This window comes from Macrobrachium rosenbergii, chromosome 44 (genome assembly GCF_040412425.1).
Source record: "Macrobrachium rosenbergii isolate ZJJX-2024 chromosome 44, ASM4041242v1, whole genome shotgun sequence".
NCBI classification, from domain to species: domain Eukaryota; kingdom Metazoa; phylum Arthropoda; class Malacostraca; order Decapoda; family Palaemonidae; genus Macrobrachium; species Macrobrachium rosenbergii.
In genome coordinates, this window is record NC_089784.1 from 26,675,570 (window position 1) to 26,693,069 (window position 17,500).

The window sequence follows — 17,500 nt, forward strand, 5'->3', positions numbered from 1 at the left end:
CCGGGACCTATGAGGTCATTCAGCGCTGAAACGGAAAATGACCTCGCAGTTGCACTATGAATCAATTGTTGGGAGAGGATGGAAAGTAAGATGGAAGGGAATATGAAAGGAGGTACAGTAAAAGGAACGAAAGGGGTTGCAGCTAGGGGCCGAAGGCATGCTGCAAAGAACCTTAAATAATGCCTACAGTGCACCGCATGAGGTGCACTGACGGCACTACCTCCCTATGGGGGATTTATGTCTTTTAAATTCACGGGAAGATATAATTGAGAAGCAGCTGTAATGTACTCAAAAAGGCTTCTTTGTTCCGCCGCTGTAGACAAATCTAGCCTGCTTTCTGTTGTTTGTAATGTTCGTTTAGACTTTCTTCCCAGATAAGTCGTCTCTCTCTCTTTCTCTCTCTCTCTCTCTCTCTCTCTCTCTCTCTCTCCTGTTGTCAATCCAGACTGCTTTCATCTGTTTGTACCGTTCGTTTGTTTGGAAACTCTTCCCAAAATAAATTCTCTCTCTCTCTCTCTCTCTCTCTCTCTCTCTCTCTCTCTCTCTCTCTCTCTCTCTCTCTCTCAACTTCTTGCGACCTCGAGCCAGGTGCCCCTTCCAAATCTGATGTTTCTGTCTCTTAAAACCCCGAAGCATTAGAATAAATTTCAACCACACATTAACATTTTTCAGTAATTCAAGGGATCCTAAGTCCACGGCTCGTGGTCTGTTTTTTTTTTTTATTTATCTAAAGTAGGATCTCGTACGATACTACAAATGGAAACTAAATAAAAGTTACTTATAAAAGAGAGAGAGAGAGAGAGAGAGAGAGAGAGAGAGAGAGAGAGAGAGAGAGAGAGAGAGAGAGAGAGAGAGAGAGAGAGTAAAAAAAAGTATTTTATTTTGGTTAGTCTCAACAATTATTGAGCTAATAATTAGACAATTTATATCATTCCTTACACGGACTTTAGATATATTTATGTTTAAAAACACATACAGTATATGTTTACACACACTATATATATATATATATATGTATGTATATTTATATATATATATATATATATATATATATATATATATATATATATATATATATATATATATATATGATATATGTGTATATATATATACACACAATATATATATATATATATATATATATATATATATAAAATATATATATATATATATATATATATATATAATATATATATATATATATATATATATATATATATATATATATATATATATATATATATATATATATATATATGCTAGTAAAATAATTTTCTGTAAATTTTACTGTACAAGCTTTACTATACAAGTGAAATGTAAAATCACCAGTTAAATGGTTTAAAAAAAAATCTTAAGCATTTGTTTAAATTCAGTCATTCTGAATGCATACACTTAATCCTTTTCATGATTTAAAGAAAATGAACCCACTGACAACAGAAATATACATTAAAAACTGAGGTATGCATATGTATTGTTCAATTTTACTCGAGGTATACATACGACCATTATAGATGGAGTGAATCTTATACAAAGAAATTTTAATCTGGATACAATTTTGCCAAAATTATTCATATCCGACATCACTGACCATGAACGTTGTAACGCCAATCTACCTCCATCGAATACTCAAGCCCTACAGTTAAGACCAAGAGTAAAATTACTTGTTTCATAAAAGTTAAAAGGAATTCGTTAAGGCCAGCTCGGGCAACGGGGTACTTCGAAGGTTTTTGTAGGGGCTCACTTCGAGTGGGCATGACGAGAGTACTGTACAGTATTTGGCACCGGGAAACTATCTCTCTCTCTCTCTCTCTCTCTCTCTCTCTCTCTCTCTCTCTCTCTCTCTCTCTCTCTCTCTCTCTCCGGCTGCTGCTGCCCATGCGGGATACCAACAGTCCCAACGTTTAGCTTTGGCATTTGGCTCCGAATGTCAGCGGGTGGCACCGGAAAGGCTTTATGTGAGAGAGAGAGAGAGAGAGAGAGAGAGAGAGAGAGAGAGAGAGAGAGAGAGAGAGAGAGAGAGAGAGAGAGAACTATAACAGCAACAAAACAAAGAGAAATAACAGCAGCAACGACGAAAATCGTGGCAGTGTTCTGAATTGTATGTTGATACTGATAACTAACGAGGCAAGGTCGAATCGTAGTTCAGATCACGATCATAATTAATAACGATGTCATCAGCAAGTCAACCGGTGGTACTGATAATTATCATGAGCATATCTGATTATTTTCAGTAATTGTAGAATTATTATTATTATTAATACAAAGGTCCAGTTTATTATTACCATAATTCAGCATCTAGATACAAAATACAGCTGGGAATCGTATCATTAAAACCCCTGAGTGACCACTAGTCCTCGTCATTGTAATTTTCAGGTGACAGGACGCACATTCAAAAGTTGCACGTCCCTTTTCCCAACCAGATTCCTTTGCATGAAGTGCTCTTCGTCCTTAACACCTAACCGCTGACGTTAATAACCTACGAGGAATGTAATTACCGTCACAGCTTCGAGAAAAAGCGGCGTCCTCGTCCATTCTGAGCAGATATGAAGTTAGCGCACGTGCTCAGATAATACTGAACTTTCTGAAAATTGCTGAAGGGTAGGAACTCTGGGCCGAGCGACCATTCCGCGCATGCGCCCTTGATCCCTAGCCAATTAAGTGCAACCTGGCACTAAGCTTATGACAGATGCCCATCTAACGCCAGAGGACAGCTGCCAAGCTTTATAGGAGTTTGACGCGGATTTATTCTTTTAGCACTTTTGTGTGTCCTGTGGAAGTTGTTGAAACTGCCTCTGTAATAACGATTCATTCCAATGCTAGTCGGTTAGCCTATCTGAAAGGTCGTTTTGGAGAAGAAAATCTTTGCCCCTGAAACATGTAGACTGCATAGATTAAATTTTGTATTTCATCCTCTGGACAACTCTGTGTGAGCTGCCTTTTTACAACAATAAAGTTTTACCCTTACCACCGACGTCTTGGTGTCTTGTAACTTTGATCCATTTTGCCTTTTATCAGTTAAAGACGTTAGACTGAACCCAGCTCAAGAATGAATCGCATTAAAAATCGCTGTCAAAGGAGTTAGTTACAAGAACACTCTAAGACGAAATTAAATAGTAAATTAAGAAAGTAACAAAAAAACCTGATGATTCACAAAGCCAATGAGATACAACCTGAAAGGGATGCAGTTATGCAAACTTCGAATTGCCTTTTTATGCACCATTACAACAATTAAAAAAAAGAATGTTTGTCAGCATGATGACCAGCACTGTGAAATGAACTAGCATCAAATTCTTCTTTGAAAAGCATAAAATTTTATGGTGGATTGTATAATGATTAAAATCTTTGTTCAATTTAATATTTTGTTTGCCGTAGTCCACGCGTTGACCAAAATTATTAGTGAATTATCTTCCTGTACCGCCATTATACGACGGCTGGTGTTTCAAGCGGCATTTCAGTCATACGAAAACAAAAAACTAAACAAATGGAACGCAGAGTCAGTCTTACGCTGTATCAAGGCAAAAAAAAGGGGACAGATTATAATTATAACTGGAAATATCTGGGAAACTGTTTACAAACACAAGAATAGTGTGAGTGTGTGTGTATGAGTGAGGGAGTGAGTAGGTGGGTTAAAGTGAGTGTGTTTGTGTGTGTGTACGTACGTGGGCGCGCGCAAGTTTTCTTGTGTGTTCATGATCATGCCAGAAAGTCGCTTTCGTTTTCTTAAGTAAATAAATAAAACGATTTCATCCAAAGGGGGTCCTTCAGGAGAGGCTGTTTATTTCGCAGTTTTGTCACTTTTCTTGACTTAAATTTGTAATTTGGTTGGGAGGCTCTCTTCTTTTCGACGAAAGCAAGAGAAAAAGGAATACCTTTCTAGATGTCATCAGACATATATCACATTTTATAATTATGAATGCTATTTTTACCAGAAAAGGACAATTTTAGCAGACGAAACTATGAGAGGGGGAAGGGTGGGGTTGGGGAGGGTGAATTTTTAGAACAATTACGAGTATATTAAAATGGTATCTATGAGGCGGGGAAGGGGGAATTCTTGAGAACAATTACGAGTATACTAAAATGGTATATCTGGATTTTCAAGACCGAGATTTGGATATTAGAAATACCTAAAATACATCTGCCAGCCAAAAAACTACGCATGAATCATGAATTTAGAAGGCGACGTGCATTCATCGCTAATTATCTATTAAAAAAAACTGTTTTGTAGGAAACTACTAGAATCCTACTTTGAATCCCACTGATCCTTTCTTTTCATTTCCTGAGAATCCTACACCATGTCTGTCCTTTATGAACCAGCAATGTTTAGTTGTTCGTTAAGGGAATGGAAATTTTATTAGTGTAAATCTAATGCACATCTGCCTTGTTTGAATCATTCAGACTCTCTGCTTGCACAATTTCACATTCATTCACGAAAAGAGACGTCAATGAATTATCCAATTTCAGAAAGAACTTAGTCTAAATTTGAAACACAGGAAACTTGCTTTCTTTCATTTTTTTTTTTTTTGAGCTTTCGAATGAGTCTGATCTGATTTCCGTCTTTCACTTCAAGAAACATAAGTAGTTTTGTAAAGATTCCCTTTAATAATGCTTTTACAACGAACCATTTTTTCATGAAACAACTTTGTTATCTGGAGAATTATATCCACATTCTGCTCCTTCAGATGTGTTTCTAGTCTTCCGTTCTAATTCAACCCCTGCGTTAACATTTGCTGTGCACACCTTTCGCCATTTCTTTGAACTGCCACAGATTTGGTATTTCTGCTTTACCTTCCTATGCTGATTTGACCTCCCTCGTGACGTTAAGCCTAATAACAATGACAAAATGGAATGAGCAAGATTGTGAGTGTTTTCCTCCGTAACTTAGCTTCGAGTTATTGGATGTCAGATTAGCTTAGGTTTCGGGGTGACAGATCGCATGTGGTTACAATCCACTTCGGCCAAATTTTACCATCCTTTATTATGCTGAAACATTGAGTTCTAAAGATATTGGTCTCTTGAAGCAAAACGAAACCCAGAGTAGGAATTTGAAGCAGTACCTTATTTAGAATTTTTAAGCCGGCGTATAAGAGGTAATTATTTCGTCTAAAAAAGACACATTCTCTCTCTCTCTCTGATACTTGCCTCATATGCAGAGGAGTCATCTTTAACACTTAACATTTTTCACACTACACACCGTGTAACAGTGATGAAGCCAACAGGCGATAATTATCTTCAACAGCCACAGAATGAAAAAGGTGGAGCCAAAACATCCATTTTGAGGTCATTCCACCACATGAGTTTAATTCGATTTCCTTTTACTATAACCAAAAGGCATTTGCAAATTATCCTTACAGCATTACCTTTGGAAACGACAGAGATATACATGAGCCCAGTCACTGGACAAACTGGATGGCGAGAAAAATGATGCAACAACAAAGCCGAATCTCCTGATTCAGTTACCATTCTTTATTCCAAATACTTATGACTGCCAGTGGATGTATTTGCAATGTTTGAAAAGCGATGTGAATGTGGAAGGCATTTGCTTCGTACAGAAAGCAAAAAATAAACAAGTAAAAAAGGCGCCAATCGAGTTTTCTGTAGTGTATAATGCTGTACGAAACTCTCAGCCACGGCCTGGTGGTGGCCTGTCCTACAGCGTTGCCAGACGCACGATCATAGCTAACTCTAACCTTAAATAGAATAAAAACTACTGAGGCTAGTGGGCTGCAATTTGGTATGTTTGATGATTGGAGGGTGGATGATCAACATACCAATTTGCAGCCCTCTAGCCTCAGTAGTTTTTAAGACCTGAGGGCGGACAGAAAAAGCGCGGACGGAACGACAAATAGCGATCTCAACAGTTTTCTTTTACAGAAAACTAAAATCCTGTTTCCTTGAATGCATTATAGTCTATCTTGTTCGAGTTTTGCTTCGATTTCGAACTGGAAAATGTTCGAGAAAGCAAAAGAGATTATTTGGACTCTCACAAACAGGCCCTGTGACTTTCTCTGCTTTAGAGAACAGACCTGACGTCAATTTAAAAATATCTGAGAGGTGTCATTTATAGACGCTTAAAAAAAACGGAATGACTTCACCTACACTTGGCAAAAAGATTATGGTACCGACACACACACTTTCTCTCTCTCTCTCTCTCTCTCTCTCTCTCTCTCTCTCTCTCTCTCTCTCTCTGCTGCTGCTATCCTCCTTTGTCGTGAAACTTGCAGTGTAAGCACACGCATGAAATTCTTTATATTTTATTTATTATTTTATGTATTTTAACTGTATATGGATGAAATTAAAATTATCTTTTCAATTCACACTCCTTGTATACTATGTTAGCAACACGACCTCGGTAATAACATTAATAACAACACCAACTAACGAAAAAGTATGACAGTAAAGGTTGAAAACCCTCGGGCTTGCTACAATGAGAGAAGCAATTCAAGGACACAGGCCTTCAACGACTACCTTTTTACTTTTAAATTATGCACTGGCACCAAAACAAATACAACAAGTGAACAAAACAATTACACACAGAGCCCTGGCAGCCCGCCCAAGCTGTACCGCTACAGGTTTTGTTTTTATCCTTTGGTAACCAATCCGTGCTTCCGTGGGGCGCACGTCTCAGACCCCATAACCAGCACGTACACACGATAGATAAATAGACAGACAGATAGACTGGTAGATAGATAGACAGATAGATAGATAGACAGATAGATAGATAGACTGGTAGACAGACAGATAGATAGATAGATAGATAGACTGGTAGACAGATAGATAGATAGACTGGTAGATAGATAGATAGATAGATAGATAGATAGATAGATAGATAGATAGATAGATAGATAGATAGATAGATAGATAGATGTTTCAAAAGAGTTAATAGCAAGTGACAGAAAGACTGATAATTCTAACTTCGTAACCGACATTCTTGACTTCTTTGGGATCAGGGATTTTGATTTTTCACGGTATCTTATTCTCCACTCCCTTATTTATCAATTATTCTTTCAAGGTATAACAGATCACGCGCTTTCAATTATCTGACATTCAGCATGTAATATGAATTTTTGGGTATTATTTGTGCTTAATTCTACGTTTGAAATTGAATACTTTTTTCGTATTTTGGCACTGAATTTACTTGAAATTGAATATTTTATTCATATTTTCGCACTAAAATTTACAATTTACTGACTCAACCTTCTCAAGTTTCTTTTTTTCATTTTTAACATGTCTACTTTCCATTATATAAAGAGTAAATATTTATGTATATTTTTTAAAGTGTTCCTTTGCTTGGGGTGAGCTACAACAACAACGGGAAATGAAATGCTTCAGTTTATTTTCCTTTTTAATACATTTTTTTTTAGTCTGTCTGTATTGAAAGGTCTCCCACCCAAAGGAAAAGGCTCGACCTGCCACGGATTCTTGATAACAGTTGCGAGCTCTATTTTTGGGTGTAACAAATCGGTTAGTGGGTGGCATATGACAGCACGGGCCCTTGCCCCAAAATGTGTAAGATGTGGGTATGAATAGGAATAGGAGGCCTGGTGTGACCCTCCGGACGCTCTCCAACCAACAAACACGATAGTCCAGTTAATCCTTTGCATTCTGATTCCTCGGCCGTTCAGAGACGACGAGATCTCATTATTTGACCTCCACTTGATACAAATACTGCGAGTTTTTCTTCGTTAGAAAGTTCTTTTGGGATTAGTTATGTCTGCGTTTTCTACAGTGTTGAACTAGAAGTGATCTCGAGTTTTGATTTTCGTCGTGACTTGAAGAAAAATTTACCCCTCAAAAAGTGAAAGACTGGGATTAGCTTCGAAACTGATAATTGAACTTAAGTGACATGGTATTTTTGTAGTTTTTTTTAGTGTGTTCAAGCGAGTGTGTGCGGGTAAATACGAAGAACAGGTAAAAAGAAAATCTACTCTCATTCTTTTTAATATGTTTCTACTGTTTCTCTCTCTTTCTCCTTTGTTCGCTTTTTCTTTTTATTAAGAAATTCCCTGGTGTGTATATCAGGAACATCATAAATGAAAATATTTGTTTTGGTTATTTTGGTCATTCTCTTTCTATGCATATATATATATTTTCCTTTTGACTAAAAAAGCTGAAGACTATTTTCATTTAACAGCTGACAGAAGCTATGGAGAAAGTGAATGTAGGCCGGGATACAGACTAAAGGGCAGACGATTAAAGACAGACCATATTGCAAGTAATTTTTTAAAATCTGTTGGTTCATCCATTTTAACTTCATTTTTAACATATTGTTCTGTCTGCTACTCACTCTATTATTCCCCGTCTAATAGATTCTACATCACTTCTGTGGTCAAAGGTAATTACTTTAGTGCTTTAAATAAATACTTCTCAGGTTGACGCCAAGTTTTGATGAAAAAATTATCAGAATCATTAACTGCTGAATCACCAACATTTCCTTAACAAAATAGTAAACATCAACAGCTTTCGTATCTAATATTTATACTTCTGCCAATTCTGCCCTAAATTGGAAAACTGCAGTATCTGCAAAATTTCCGAAATTGAGATATGCCACCTATTTGGCTCGTGAAACACTAATACACAAGTTACTGCAGTTTCAGAATGATTCTTCAACGCTTTCCACGAGTATTTATGAGGTCCCATTTGCAGTATCTGCAAAATCAGTCGTAAGGCAGGGGAGTATCTACCATTTTTCTCAGCTTTGTATTTTTGCAGATACTGCAGTCTTTCATTTTAGGACAGAATTCTACGCACTACCACTGACATTATCAATGCCTTTGTTATTATAGAAACAGTATTCTTGTATCAGCAAACATCGGCAATTTTACATCTAAAATACTCAAACTTCTGCCAGTTCTAAACACTACTCCTGATACTTTAACTCCAGTCACTATGGTAGCAACCGTGAAATAACCATAAGAAGTCTGCAATCCATCACGTGCGAATAAAATGCAACAAAGTGGAGAGAGAGAGAGAGAGAGAGAGAGAGAGAGAGAGAGAGAGAGAGAGAGAGAGAGAGAGAGAGAGAGAGAGAGAGTCCCATCGCTACAAACTGGCAAGCCATCGCGACCCTGAAGAGGCTTCGACGGTGGAATGAAGAACAGATGAGTGTATTTTAATCTTGAGGTGCATTAATTATAGACCGAGAGAAATGCCAGACGAATGGTGAAGGGGAAAAGAGAGAGAGAGAGAGAGAGAGAGAGAGAGAGAGAGAGAGAGAGAGATAATACTATGTGATGTAAGCTCATATCAAGTCAGAATTTGATGCATCGATGAGTGCTAGAGGCGAACATGTATATCGAATCTTCTAAAAGGTCGAGAAAATAACGAAATTAAAACTTATGGATTAATTCAGATATAAAAACAACCCAGATTAGTCTTGACGCAAAATATGACATGAGCTCTTTGTTATGGCTTTTGGCAGGCGCCATCTTTCTTGATTAAAATGTCGTGGCAAGCATAAGAATGACAGATTATGACACAGTCAGAACAGGCTAGCAATGGAAATTTAATAAATGCAGATGAGGATATTCTAATGAATATACATATATGTATATATATATATATATATATATATATATATATATATATATATATATATATATATATATATATATATAATATATATATATATATATATATATATATATATATATATATATATATATATATATATATATATATATATCTCTCATAACAGGGTGTCTCTAATAAATGATAAGACAATGGTCACCGTTATGTTCATCATGGACGAACCACCTGTGCAGCTATCTTCCACAACATTAGCAGCTTCATACATTGCACAGAAGGCTCATCAGCAGTTAGTTAAATCCATCCCCTATGCACTGCACCATTCGCCTCCCAGGTCTAGACCTTGTTCGCCTCTACAATGCCTAGGCTCTATTGATTCCCGAATATTAAGGACCTGCCTTTCCAATGCTTCCTCACGCCATCTATCGAGCACTTTTTATGCCCCTTTCTTCCCCTTCGTCCAACACTTCCGATTTCCATCACGTCACCGACACATCACGTCACGTCACCGTCCCATCGGCCGTGCCTTGTATTCACACCATCCATCACACTCCCATTCAGTTCGTGTCCAACCTCATCGACCCACAGATTTAGCGGTAAGAGACTCGCATAAGCATCGTCACGTCACGTCAAAATATTCTTTCCAAGAAAACGTGTCGTGATGTGACTTGTTCGCCTGATACAATGCCACTTGATTACATCTTCTCACGTACTTTTGGCGTGACGTGATCCCGGTGACGTGATGTTATAATGTGAATCAGCCCTTATACCCAAAAAATACTTTGATTCATCCTTTCACTTGTGTTAACGCGTTTGTGGCCTCTAATGTCGGGACACCAGAGGACGCTGAATCTATGAGACAGTCATTTTAAAAACTTTTTCCCCCTTCCTAAGGCGTCTGCATTTCTTACACTTCCAGTTTACGTTACATAATGCACCGGTTAATTTCAACAGCTTCAACATCTTTCTGTTATTTGATTTAACATCCACACTCCCATCTCCGGCCGAGAGCTGGTTCAAAGATCCCTTCCATTCTAGTTATCACAATCCGGTTCAAGTCTCTTCCCAAACTTTGGCTACCTTTCTTGCTAAACTTATTTTGTGACTCGCCATAATTTCATCTTTCCATTATCCGTTATCATTACTCAAAATATTCTTTCCAATAAAACGTGTTCCATTTCCCATTATTCGTATTAACATTCGTTGCTTCATCTTCCTGACGTTTACGTGATGACTTTAACTTCCTCCATTTGATTAACTCTCACCTCTTACAAGCACTTTCAACTCGTTCACTATTTGCTTTTTATCTTGACGTGACAATTATAAGGTGAATCAGCCTTATCCGCAAAACGTCAGTCATTCCCATCAGCCGTGCCTTGAATTCACACTTTTCTCACAATGCCGTTCATTTCCCCGATAAAGATTTTTAAAAAACCATATAAATACAGTCACACGTCATGTCAAAATATTCTAACAAGAAAACGTTTCAGTGATCTCGGTGGATTATTTTCTCTACTAGGGACGTGATGTGATGGTCAACCCTTCTATTTGATTACTCTGTCAAATTCTTACTTCACGTTGACGAGGATGGATGGTGACGTGATGTTAGCCCGTGAATCAGCTGTTGGCCGCAAAAAATCAGTTCGACTCTCCGACCGGCCAATAAAGAATTAGAGAAATTTACTCTGGTGATAGCCAAATCATTCTCGTCATAAATATATTAAAAACCATAGAGTCCCGTTGCTACATTAACCAGTTGGTTCTTAGCCAAAAAATAAATCGTTTCAATGCTCTCAGTACCATATTTTCTCTACTAATCCTCAATGGTCTGGTAAACTAAATTGCTTCTCTGTCAATTCTATCAATAGCTTTTTCGCAATAAGTATCCCATGTACAACTGCTTCCTTTACTGCAAAACTTCTCACGTACCAGTTTCATAACAAGCAAGCACTTGATCGACATACTCTCTCCCTTTCTAAAACCCTCACTTCTCTTTCCTTACCTTCTCCATCAAAAATCTGCCATACACCTTGCTTAGTCGACTAAAATATGGTATGCCCCCGCAATTCTTATATTTTCCTCTTTATTATTTATCCTCATGCAAAGAAACAGTTGTTTCTCTCGGCCATTTAAGGACTTTTTCCCTCGTTCACTTTCACTTCTGTACACCAGCATCTATCTCAATGTCTTTCCATTTCCCCACTTTTTCACTACCTTCCTTGCATACTCAACAGTCATTTCGAAAGTCATTCTTACACTAACCCTTCCTAATCCTGGGCTATTCAGACCTGCCTCTTCTTTATCCTCCCATCCAACAAACTTTCATGATTCCCACATAAACCACCTAGGGCTTCAAACACCTCCGACAGTATTACAGCACCTGCATCTTTCGTTCTGAAATTCATTTGTTCTCAACCTTTCACAGGGCAGCCGTCCGCAGCGCTGAGTACTTCCCAGTATTAGGACACAAAGAAGAGAAATAACAGTAAAGGGAAAGATTATCAAGTCGAGTTTGAAGTACAGAAACAGAAGAAAGAGGAAAAAAGGCTAACACCAAAGAATTATTTTGAAAGGTAACTATGAACAAGAATTTTATAGAGAAAGAAGCAGTAGTAAAACAAAGATACATATGGTGGGAAGCCTTTTGAAAATAATGAAGCCTTGTATAAAATCACGCTAGAAGTTAATGAGATTAAAGTAAATCAGATAAGGATTCTGGAAATGACTTCTGAAGATGACAAAGTGCCAGAAAAAAAAATTCTGACTATGAAAAAGCACCAGACGTTGATGGGATTACCAGTGAGCCGTTACGGTATGTGGGTAAGGACATAAATAACTAACTAATCTGTTTGTCCAATTATATTTGCTCAGGAGAAGCTACGGCTCCAGAGGAGTGGGGGAGGCAGAATTATCATTCTTTATAAAGAATGCAGACAAAAGAGGAAGCAGGAAGCTTAGAGGTACAACCTTACTAAGTATTCCTAGAAAAGTTTATTAAAATTCATTTGATATTAGCTACAGAATATTAGACACGTATGGAAAGACTGATAAAAAAAAGCAAAAGTATAGTAAATAAAGTAGGTGTATGGATTATGTGCTTCCTGTTGAATATGTCTGACATAAATATGACGGTCAAGGGAAAGAACTGTGTGGTTCAAGAACCTAAAGAAAGCATCTAACGGAATCGGCACAGAAGTGTAATACAGAACAGGAAACGCAGAAGCCAATCTGTCAAGAGTGATTATGCGTTTCTATAATAAAAGTAAACATAACGTTAGACTGTGCACATGTGAGAGGGACAGGTTGAAATACAAGTAAGGGTTAAAGAAAAGTGTGGTAGGTTTTTTTTAGCTGTCTAATATTGAGATGGATGAAGTCAAGTAATATGTCTGAGGAAAGCGGTGAAGATATTAGAGTAAGTTTGCTGAATGCGAGAAATGGTAGTTGATGGAATATGAAATGAATGATGTTGGATTAAGAAACTGTGCAAAGTTGAAGGTTAAGGTCAGCAAGGGTTATGATAAGTGGAAGTCAAAGACTTGGAGTGATGAATGTTACCTTAGATGACAGAAAAATGGCAGTGGTTGGCTCATAAGCATTTATGAATATGCTTTTAATGTTAGCAGAATGAGAGTAAAGATATGTTACAGACGAGATGATGCAAAGAAAGTAGAGAATGTCATATAAAGTGAGGAACAGGAAACGATACTCTGGAGATGCAAATGTTGAGTTATATGTACGGAAGTGTGATTTCTGAATGGAACTGGTCAAGAATGAATTATCAGCTGTGTAATAGTATGTGGAATAACGAAGAATGAAACCTTCTGAAATACAGACACAATGAAGGTGCGGTGAAATTTTATTATACAAGTATGTGTAAAGGTGTATCAGAGTGATTTGGGATGGTTTGGTCATGGAGAGAGACTGGAAAGCTAGTTGATAAAAAGGCTGTTTAAATCAGAATTAAGTATACCTTAGTTTTACCAGAATTATGGGTGAAAGGCAGAGAGGAATATTTGGAAAGTGCCAGCTCGACATGCTGACAAGCTGTTATAAGGAACTGAAATTTCGTAACAAGGAAGAGTTAAAGTGGAACCACTACAGAGGCAACCAGTGACGTATACGTATAACGAGTGGATGATCAACATGTTGCTGGTGAGCTTTTCGTGTAAGGGTAGCCTACTGACAACTGATGATGTGAATTTTTCTGCAAAGGAGGTTCATCTTTGATTCGGTAGTTAGGTGATAAACTGCGTTTCAACCACTCCTTTAGAGTTAGAACTAATCGTTACAGTATATGTATATGTATATATATATATATATATATATATATATATATATATATATATATATATATATATATATAATGTTATGTTCCCTTATTAATTACTGGAGATGTCGAATACAATCTCCTTTCAGAAACCGAATACACGAGCAGTTAAACTGATCAAGGTTCGTAATTTGAACTGGTAGTAAGCTTGACATTCCCAATCATTTCAAATCCTACAGAGCGTTTTGCTCAGAGCTATGGGTATTTTGACATTCACGTTAACACCCGTCTTTTAAAAGGGCGAAGGTAAAAGAGCGTTTTCATTGGCAGTAAATTTACGAGATCTGAAGTGTTTTGACAATCTACGCACAGATCGTCTGGAGGCTTACGACCATGAGACATTTCCCTCCGACAGTTGTCATAATACTGCCTTAAGGTGACAATATTCTTCAAGGTTAACCTCCGCTAAATATATCAGCTTTTTTCTTTCGCCTTGTTTTTTAATAGCTCTGCTTACCTCCATAATTCACGCTTAACCATCCACCAGGCTTCTCTGAGTGAGTGGGTCCTTTTTATCTTTTTGGCGAGGGGAGAGGGTTTGGAAGGTGGGGGGTGTATTGGGGTGGGGTGGGTTAGGGAGGTGTTGATGCATATTAACCGATGAAAGGTAATGGTGGCTCAATTGGCTCCAACAGAATTAATGGCGTATCAAGAAGAGGGACACCTGAAAAAGCCGACAGTTTTGACAGTTGAGCGTAAAGTTATGACCCCTGGGAAGGAGTGATATCACTAGCATCGGCCGCCCTCAGTGCTGCCATTAAATTACTTGGTCCCTTTCTGCTTTGATGCTCTTAAAAGAGAGAGAGAGAGAGAGAGAGAGAGAGAGGTAAGGTTTGTCCAGAGATGTAGGCGCAGAACAACGTAAGAAACAACAAACGGAAGTTCTGTTAAATATTCGATGTGAAGAATAATGTATTTAGAAACGATATACGAAACGCAATGGCAATAAAGATAAGATTACTGACAGAGTATATTGAAAAAGACAAAAAACAATAAGATTATTGACAGATTATATTAATAAAGAGTCTTGTCATCGAAGAATATTCGAGGAGGTATCTTTCACGTCAACAAGTAACCGAAAGCCAGACACGATTCAAAGAGCATTCGCTATAGCCTAGGTAATGTTTATACATATCCTGTGGACGGCGAAATTCTTCTTGTCTTGTCAGAATTTATGCTTTCACTGTCATTTTTTCCAATCTTTCCAAAACTGAGAGGCTCAAGCAAAGCCCAAATGAACAATCAAGCAACGTGAGAAAGTGGAGAGTGACTGTAACTTAGAGAAAGTGAGAGAGAGAGAAGAAATCCATGAGGTCCATTTTCACACTGTACGTGAACGTACACATGACAAACTCGCCTTGCCCAGTACTTTGAGATAGTGCCAACCAGTGAGACGTGGGGTAAGCACTCATTTACTTAACTAGATCCAATACCCCTGTGCCAACTGCTTGTAGGTCCTAGCCGAGAAGGACGCGCAAGTTCCTAAGTGCGCCTGTCCTCGGGGAACAAGCCTTGAAGACTCTTTTGTGATTGCCGCTGATTGCCTGATGGCAAGATAACAATCTCAGACGATGATAATGGGTGAATACAGTTGACTGAAGCAATGTTCGTGTTCAAATATAATTCGGAGGCAGTTTTTATTATCCTCTTGAGAATGGAATCAATATAGATTTGACAGTAATGGATGGTGGTTAATGCTATTTTTGCCAATGGAAATTTATATATGTATGTATGTATGTATGTATGTGTATATATATATATATATATATATATATATATATATATATATTATACACATAAATATATACACACACACACACACACACACACATATATACATATATATATATATATATATTCCTCACCTTATAGAAATACCTAAGACGACTTTGGGACAGGACTCTAAAAGCCACAGCGAGAGCGAGTGAGACAGAGAAAGACACTTTGCAGTCATCAATAAAAACAAAATGATAATTATTCCACAAAATAGGTAACACGAGAAGAAGGAAAAAAAAAAGAAGAAAAACTACATTTGCTGAGGTATTCAGGCAAAAGCAAATGAGAATGGAAGTAAATAACAGACGGAACCGGGAGAAAGACACGAGCCATCTTGGAAGCGGGCAGCTCAAAAGTGGAGATGCCGGCCATTCCTTGATCTCTTTGCTTGCCCTGCTTACTTATTGGGTGGGTATTGTTTTCTGGTCTCTCAGCGGCCCAATTCGTCCGTTTCTCTGCTGCTGCTCTACGGCACTGAGGGAGCTCTCTTCTTCTCTACGTCTCAGGATGGGAATCCTGAGATTCGTTTCTTCAATTCTTTTTTGAAAGCCCAGTCTTGGTTTACCTAATCACTAGGATTTTGTTGATGCATTACAGACATATAACGTATATAAAGTGAAAATCTCATTTATTTCTTATGTTTTACAATAATAGCTGTCTACATAATGTTGGTCTGTAATATAATACTAGGCATCTTATTTGTTTACTGCTAACCCGATAAGCTAGTGAGACCACTTCAAGGCGAAGTGGCCTCAGACAGGATAATTTCAGGCCTTTAGGATGAAGTTCTTCAGGAAGAATTCAGTACCGCTCAGAATAATAAAGAATCCTCTTAAATGAAGTTGTGCGAGAAAGTAATTTAAGTTTCTGACTGACAGATATAAAGCATAGGAACCGACCTACTCTTTGGTAACGGCTATTTCACTGGTAACTGCGTCCGACTTTCGTCTTTTCGACTTTTGACTCGAACCTCCTTCTGGAAAACTGTAGCTGAAAGGGACAACATCGGATATTATAATCCACAGGACAGGATATTATAATCCTTAGAACAATCCTAGAAAGGATCATTTTCCTCTAATAAGGTCGATTATATCACTCACTGCCGAGCAATCAGAGTCTCAATACTAAATAAAAATGACGTCACTCCAAGGGAACCTGAAGAAGAGAGAGAGAGAGAGAGAGAGAGAGAGAGAGAGAGAGAGAGAGAGAGAGACAACAGACTAAAAAAAAGACAGAAATCTATTGCCTTTTGAAAAGTTCCGTATGCAGTCAAACGGCAAGAGCTTTGAATAATAATACAAAACTAATAATACGTAAACGCAGATGAATTATCCTTTGGAAGAGAGTGTTTTGATCTTGAGACAAAAGAAGGGATGAATGCGCTCTCAAAGCTCGGTGGCTGAGACACACCTGAGAGCTTGTGCGGTGAGGGGTAGGTAGGAGGAATTGTGGGGAGGGGGGAGAGAGAGGGGGAACTACAAGGCCAAAAAAAAAACAAAGACTGAGGAGTGTTTAGTAGGAGATCGTGAAGTGGGTGGGGCTTATAGACTGTGATGACACTACGTCCAAAATATGTTGCCAAAACTAGTACTTTACAACGGTCGTTGCACATTCCATTCATAGCTGACGCGTTTTCACCACTTCTCTCTTGCAATCATCAATAACCCCAACCTCTCTCTCTCTCTCTCTCTCTCTCTCTCTCTCTCTCTGTATCTGTGTGTGTGTGTGTGTGTGTGTGTGCGCTGGGTTGATATCAACATCAGTTCTTTTTTTCTATACCCGTAATATCATATCGCACTGGCTATCTAGTGTGCGTATATTAGTCTTGGCACTCAGTTTGTAAAGCGAGCCTTGTTTGCTTTTAAATCA

The 17,500-nt window shown here is 37.9% G+C and overlaps 1 protein-coding gene across 13 annotated transcripts in view; it reads right to left on the minus strand.

Moving 5' to 3' along the window:
* Positions 1-17,500, minus strand: part of LOC136829446 (bestrophin-4-like) — a 103,416-nt gene that overhangs the window by 43,760 nt on the left and 42,156 nt on the right. For 4 of the 13 annotated variants that reach the window (XM_067088096.1, XM_067088094.1, XM_067088095.1 and 1 more), the window contains exon 1: positions 2,496-2,600. The exons of the other annotated variants lie outside the window; for them this stretch is intronic. The gene's annotated coding sequence lies outside the window, so the exon portion shown is untranslated. Of the gene's footprint in view, positions 1-2,495; positions 2,601-17,500 lie in introns of those variants that run through there. 13 annotated transcript variants of the gene reach the window in all.